The 7,868-nt window shown below is 42.4% G+C and overlaps 1 pseudogene; it reads right to left on the bottom strand.

Annotated features, from left to right (window-relative positions):
• Positions 1-4,104: 4,104 nt before the first annotated feature.
• On the bottom strand, positions 4,105-6,693 carry LOC139709871 (V(D)J recombination-activating protein 1-like; annotated as a pseudogene).
• Between the last annotated feature and the right edge of the window lie 1,175 nt (positions 6,694-7,868).

The raw sequence follows: 7,868 nt of genomic DNA, 5'->3' as shown, positions 1-7,868 counted from the left end.
GATCAGTGAAGAATCTTACTTCATATGTTGGCATTGAGATGAGACATTGGTTAATAATTAGTTCGCTCTTTTTAAGAAAGAAGGTGAGAGGGCTGGAGATGGCAGCCATCATCCTAGCAGAAAAGAGAGAATAAGAGGAAAGGATAGGAATAGACGATTCTAGAGTACATGCATTGGCAACTGGGAACTCTGCAGTTGACGTAGTGCCCAGTGCCTGAATTTTAGTAATTAATTGATATTAGGATATGCCTCAAACCTGTTGCAAACATGAGCAGGTTGCCCAGGCGCTTTTCATCTGCAATGAATTCACTATGTGCATATCCGTTGAAAGTATTCAGATGTGAATCCAGGAAGGTTGTTTGTGAAGTGTGTAAAATGGTACAATGTTTTCTGGTGTGGTAATGAAAGTAAGCCAGACTCTCGTAAAAGCTTGTATGCCGATGTGGACTTAGCATGAAGCGATATCAATGCATAATCGTTATATGGCTCGGTGCCATCTCATGCCTTTTAAATTTCTTTCATTGAAATCTATCTGCTCTTCCCAAAGGAGTCGCTGGGGGGAATTTCTGGGGAACTCCTTTTCCAAGTTCTCCTTTTGCTGCTTCATGACTTTTGCAAATGTTTCATTCTCCACTTCATTAACTGCTGGAGCTTCCATATTGAACTTCTTTTTATTTGTGTTTTCAATCTTCGAAGCTTTTGTTTTAGAGATTTCCCACTCTTTTTTTTTCCTGTCTCAGACATTTGCTTAGATTTTTTATTTTTCATGTAGCGGTGTTTGCTTTCGGTACTGGAGAATGAATGGTTTCCCATCTTATGCAGAGCTTTGCTAAGTCTAATCTGTAAATGTGGCAAGCATCACATCGTGAATTGGTGTTGGTCAGAATGGGGCAGCTTTTGTGTCTAATTATACCCCCACCCACACACAGTGTGAAGGGGGGTATATAGGAATCACTCTGAGGTCTAGATGGCTCAATGCAAATATGTGATGGTGATCAACTGAAGTGAGTTAGAATAAAGTCAATAAGTTTTTCAGATATGACTCCAAACAAGTGCAAACAAGTAAAAACAATGAAAATACATGTCACGGAAATTGATATTTTCCTCAAAAAGCAAGAAAGGAATCTTTGGTCAAGGATGTGGATAAGTTTGAAAATTCCAACAAAAGGTGCGTACGGCTGTTAGATGTATCAAGGGTTTTTCTGGCTTTCATTGCTCTTGAGGTCTCATTATCAAAATACACTACTCAAAAAAAGTTAAGGACCACTTTTTAACGTACATAAAAATTTTATACAAGGTGTTTTATTTCTGGAAATACCTCAGTACAACTGTCCTAAATGTCCTTAAACACGCTGTAATCAATTTCACGCATGGGTGGTTTCAGTTGTTGCACAATGTCTCTCGCATCACTGCACATCCTGAAAAGTGGGCCCCGAGGGGTATCAGCTACCGACATGAAGTGGTAAAAACGAATGTCTGAGTGTCTTTCAGGCAGTTCAGTAACGAGTGTGACCACCTCCTGCAGCAATAACGGCTTCACAGCGCTGTCTCATGGAGCTGATGAGGCGATTGATGTCTCTGACATCCAGTGCATCCCATGCAGCCTCCAGAGCAACACCCAGCTGCTGCAGTCCAAGTGGATGGGCTTCGAGCTGCTCGAGACTCCTCCCCATCATGTCCCAGACGTGCTCTATCGGGTTTAAGTCCGGGGACCTCGCTGGCCACTCCATACGCTCAATCCCCTGGCCCTCAAGGAACTCGGTCACCACCCTAGCTCGGTGGGCACGGGCATTGTCATCCATGAAAATGATGTTTTGTCCCACATTTTCTGCAAATGGCACCACTATAGGTTCAAGGACCTCATCCCTGTACCTCACTCCTGTCATTGCTCCCCCTGGGACCACGTAGAGACGAGTACGGTTGGCGTAGGTGATGCCTCCCCACACCATGACGCTGCCTCCCCCATAACGGTCATGTTCTGCAATACAGGGGTCTGCAAATCTCTCCCCTGGTCGCCTCCAGACTCTCGAACGTCCATCATTGTGGTCAAGGGAAAATCTGCTCTCATCTGTGAACAGAACTCTACGCCATTGCTGTCTGGTCCATCTGACATGCTCCCGGGCCCAGTTGAGACGAATTCTTCTGTGAGCAGGGGTGAGTGGGACACACTGAGCTGGCCGTCTGGCATGCATATTGGCTCTGTGAAGTCGGTTACGGATTGTTTGAGTGGAAACAATCACTCCAGTTGCTGCAGCGAAGTCATTGTTGAGGCGTCGTGCACTGTGAAAGCGGTTGCGGAGGCTGAGATTCGTCAAGTAGCGATCATCTCTAGGGGTTGTCGAAACTGGTCGGCCACTGCGGGGTCTCTCGGAGTATAGCCCTGTCTCTCGGTGTCTTTGATTTGCTCTGCTAATGACACTGTGTGACACGCCCATCATTCTGGCTACTCTTCGCTGACTGAGGCCAGCTTCCAGCATCCCTAGGGCTCTGGCTACATCTGTTTCACTTAGGTGGTGTCTTGGCATTGCTGTTGTCGGCAAGTTGTTGATTGTACAGACTAAAGACAGAAAATGCTTTGGAAGACACTTGTCTTATGGCCCACTGCAATGATGCCAGAGACATCATGAAAGAACTGCATGTGTGAAATTGATGTCATTGTGTTTGATGGCATTCTGGACAGCTGTATCTTGGCATTGCTATTGTCAGCAAGTTGTTGATTGTAGAGACTAAAGACAGAAAATGCTTTGGAAGCCACTTTTGTACGGGCACATTGCAATGATGCAAGAGACATGAAAGAACTGCATGTGTGAAATTGATTTCATTGTGTTTGATGGCATCCTGGACAGCTGTATCTTGGCATTGCTGTTGTCAGCAATTTGTTGATTGTAGAGACTAAAGACAGAAAATGCATTTGAATCCACATTTGTACCACTTCACAATGGGCCCACTTTTCAGGATATGCAATAATGCGAGAGACATCATGCAACAACTGAAACCACCCATGTGTGAAATTGTTACAGGGTGTTTGAGGAGATTCAAGACAGCCATATTCGGGTATTTCTAGAAATACAACACCCGGTTTGAAAATTGTATACACACATTAAAAAGTGGTCCTTAACTTTTTTTGAGTAGTGTATATAGGCCTAAGTATCAACATCTGCAGCACCTTGGTTTTATGATGTCAGAATACATGGTGCCCTCTCGGCAAAGTTCATATTTGCTTAAAAAAACCATCTAGAAACAAACAATATTTACTGAATGTTTTGTCAAAATATGCAAGAAATTCACAAAATCATGTTAAATTTAACTTTTAGTGAACACCATCAAAATGTTAACTGTGAGAGCAATTTTATCTACGCAGTAAAAAATAGGTTCTACCAACCTCATCAGAGCCTGACATTGTGAACTCGCGGTACCCTTGGATAAGGTTGTGGGTGATTTTACCCCCCCCCCCCCCCCCCCCCCCCAAAAAAAAAAAAAAAAAAAAAAAGAAGAAAGAAATCTGAGATCACTTTGAGTACTCTTCTCCATCCGGAGGAATTGCATGGTTGTTTGGACCAAAGGTATTACCCTTCTGATTAGCCTGACAATCCTCTAATTCATTGGATGGTGTTGGGGCTCTGTTATGTACACTAGTATGTAGAATGCCATTAGTCTGGTGAAGAAGAGATGAAATGCTAGTTCCACTTATATTAGAATCTGGGAGTATGAAGTTAGACATAGATGGGTTTGTGGTGGAGTGAGCAGGGTTAGTGACAAGGGCAGGTGGGAGAAAAGATGAAGGGTTGAAGGCAGGTGGGTTGGTGGCAGGAGAGAGAAGAGATGAAGGGTTGAATGCAGGAGGTTTGGTGGCAGGAGGGTTGATGGCAGGAGGTTTGGTGGCAGGTGGGTTGATGGCAGGAGGGAGATGAGATGAAGGCATGTGGCATGTGGGTTGTCGGATGTCGGGTTATCGTATTGTCAGGATGAACTATACAGTGGAGCAGAAGCCCTGCTTCTGGATTGCAGAGCTTCTTCATTGACTGCACAGTGTCCTCGGGAAACAGTACTGAGAAATGATGATTGTTACCTTTCCTCATCTGATGATGACAGAAAAGTCATCTCTCAAGGGGGTCTTGCTTTCTCCTTGTCGATCCATGTTCCCCTCTGTGCATCTTGCCTGTCTGATATCTTGAGGTAACAAGGCTCTTCTACATGCCTGGCATTAAATAATATAAGCCAGGCATCTTTTCCCACGTCTGATAATTAATATGTTTTTAATTATTAGAGAAGTCTCTCTTGAGTGAGTCTTGCAATAGATCTGCTTTCTCTTTGTCGATGCATGTTCCCCTCTCTGCATCTTGCCTGTCTGGTATCTTGAGTTGACAAGGCTGTCCCCCATGCCTGGCATTGAATAATGTAAGTCTGACGCCGTTTCCCATGTCTGACAATTAATAGGTTTTTAATTGTTAGAGAAGTCTTCTCTCCACCGAGTCTTGCAACATACCTGCTTTTTCTCTTTTTCATCCTCTCTGCATCTCTGATATCTTGAGTTGACAAGGCTCTTCCCCAAGCCTGACGTAGAATAATGTAAGTCTGGCACCTGTCTATTTTCACAGTTTGACAAAATTATGACTGTCCCAGAATAAGAGATCATCTTCAATTCTAGATTGATTTTTTCTTCCTGGGAATAGTTGTGCAATTTCTCAACATCACTTTCCATACCATGGGCAGTTCCATTAGCTTCCCAAGTTCTTCTTGCCTGTTCGTATTCAGTGAGTAAGCAGCTTCCCCAAATAGAAAGTTCTGATTGAGTTTGTCAAGAACACTGATAAATCTGTTGATTTCATCTGCCTTTTCATCAAGGTTCTTTGAAAGGTATGTTGCCTTTGTGATCTTGCAAGCCTTCTTTATCTTTATTTAAGAAAGAAGGCAAGAGGGCAGGAGATGGCGGCCATCATCCTAGCAGAAGAGAGAGAATAAGAGGAAAGGATAGGAATAGACAATTGAAGTTTGCATGTGTTGGCAACTGAGAACTCTGCAGTTGACCTATTGATTTCAGATAGGCTGTCCCATTACCTGAATTTTAGTGTGGGATTTTCCACAAATCCCAACAGGGGGATGTGCCTCGAACCTGTTGCAAGCATTAGCAGGTCGCCCAGGCGGTGTTCATCTGCAATGAATTTACTATGTGCATATCCGTTGAAAGTATTCAGATGTGAATCCAGGAAGGTTGTTTGTGAAGTGTGTAAAGTGGTACAATGTTTTCTGGTGTGGTAATGAAAGTATGCCAGACTCTCGTAAAAGCTTGTTATGCAGATGTGGACTTAGCATGAAGCGATATCAATGCATGATCGTAATATGGCTGGGTGCCATCTCATGCCTTTTAAATTTCTTTCATTGAAATTTATCTGCTCTTCCCAAAGGAGTCGCTGAGGGAATTTCTGGGGAACTCCTTTTCCAAGTTCTCTTTTTGCTGCTTCATGACTTTTGCAAATGCTTCATTCTCCACTTCTTTGACTGCTTGAGCTTCCATATTGAACTTCTTTTTAATTTGTGTTTTCAATCTTCGAAGCTTTTGTTTAAGAGATTTCCCATTCTTTTTTACCTGTCTCAGACATTTGCTTAGATTTGCTTCGATAAATACTCTCTGGAAAAAATCTTCACATGAAAAGAAAGAAAATTTTGTCTTCCTTTCAAATCGTTTTGCCCCCACCCGTGCCCTCAACAAGAAATATGACATATTTCAATATTCAACCTATTGCATTCGTACAAATTTTGATGCCAGAAATTACATGTTATCGATAATCCGCGCGTGTGCCCACCGCTCGCGCACTCCTTATGTCCACGAAGTTTCACAATGCAGACTCTTTTCTGGCATAGCATAGAGTACATATGTTGCAAGAGCCACTACCTTGCAGTCCCCCATGGGCTCTGTCCAACTTTTCATCAATCATAGAGTTAAAAAAACAAACTCTGTGCCATCTCCAAACCGACTGAACATTGACAGCTAGTTCTTTTCCCTTCATTAGCTGCCTATTACACTCCATGTGATCAAGCAAAACTACCGCGGTGGCGTGATTGTTCTCATCGGCAACAGCTTCAACTAGAGGCCGGGTGATGAAGACAAGAGTCGGGTTCTGGCGGCTCATAGATGGTCACTCTCTCTCCTTTTGGCTTCTCTACCTCGCATTTTATTTCTGCAGTTGCTGCCCTAAATGCCTTGTCTGGCAACAGGCAGTCTCTTTTATCTTTGGTGATAGAGATGTCCCCCATTCCGTCTGCTCCATCCTTTACTGCACATGGTGAGTATTACATGCTCCTCCTCTGAATCCAGGCCAGCACGCTGGAGTCCCTGCACAATTTTGACATGTATTTCCTGCAGCTGGTGTTTTCGCTAGTGCATGGGGATATGGCCAAGCCACACCCTTCATGTTAGGAAATGACATCTCCAGGCATGGGCTCTCCACAGCTGTCAGGTCGACTGGCTCGAATGACGTCTCCCCAGAGATGTGCGCCTGTCCAGTTTTCACTGGAGTCTGGTGAATGATCTTTGTTCCACCGTCTATACGAAATCTCACGCTTTCAGGCATAAATGTTTTTTTCTAGATCATCAAGAACCCTTGGCGATTTCATTATGTGTATGCCCTTTGACTTCATGTTCATATACTGTGACTGGTAGTGGGATTTCGAGGTTTTGGTGGTTACTCTCATCGCGAGACAATCTTCTGCTGTCAGATTTACAGTTTCTTTGTTCCAGGAGGCCAGAATCTATATTCAGAATAAAGAAGAGAGAGTATAACCAGATTAGAATCACCTTTATAAATAATCACATGGTGAATATTATAAATGCATTTGATAAAATATAAATATTTAGTTGATTGGTCCTGGATATTCCGATAGACTGCAATGTAAAACCTCATTTACCCTACCACACCAGGTTTTGGTAGTTTTACATAAAAAGTAGACCCCGTAAATAAAGAATTCATTTTCCCCCTGTATTTGACCCATGTCATTCCAAATAATTCTGGCTTGTTGCCAATGTTAGTATAATAACCATACACCACAAAAAAGTCAAATGTTGTGATTCATTCAGACACTTAAGGCTAGCATGCCAGACAGCAAGCATGGCTTTAGCCTTTGTATAGGGACTATTTAGTTAGACTTGGGACTAAGTTTGGTACTACTTAGCTAGCATACCTGAGCAGGAAGATGTAGCTGTAGAAGGGTAGGCAGATCCTTGCTCTGGAATAGACTCACTGGTGTCATCACTATCCAAGACTGAGCCGCTTGGTGGGTTTATTGAGGGTCGATGTCCCAGTTGCAGATTCACTTCATCATAGAATTTCATTGTTCTTCTGTTGTTTCCTGACTTTTTGTTGTGTTCTAGCACTTTCTTAAATTGGCTCTTTATTGTATGGCAAGCCATTGGGGAAAAAACCGAAATATATTCGATGTACACAAAAAATATATGCGCAGTTAGAATATATTTCATGCTTGTGAAGATATGGGCTGAAAAACAAAGAGCATCAATAAATGTATGCGTTGTGAAAAAATATATGCATTGTGAAAAATATATGAGCATAATTTTATAAATATATTCGTTGTGCAACAAATATTTTGGGGGAAAATATATTCGATGTTCAAAAAAAATATATGCGCAGTTAAAATATATTTCATGTTTATGAAGATATATTGGCTGAAAACAAAGAACATCAATAAATGTATAACATTTACCTTGAATCTCACATCATTCACATCAGGATAGGGAAGAAGATTTGGATTTCGCCGATGCTGGGCCTGGGTTACAGTGGATACATTCAGACAGTCAAAGAACTTGTTGAAAATCTCAGCAAATTCTCTAGTTCCCCCTGTAGAACTGTCCTTAG

The sequence above is a fragment of the Diadema antillarum genome, unplaced genomic scaffold, assembly GCF_040938485.1.
Source record: "Diadema antillarum isolate AM-2024a unplaced genomic scaffold, OU_Dant_1.0 seq00001476_RagTag, whole genome shotgun sequence".
NCBI classification, from domain to species: Eukaryota; Metazoa; Echinodermata; class Echinoidea; order Diadematoida; family Diadematidae; genus Diadema; species Diadema antillarum.
This window is presented reverse-complemented; position numbering and strand designations above follow the sequence as displayed.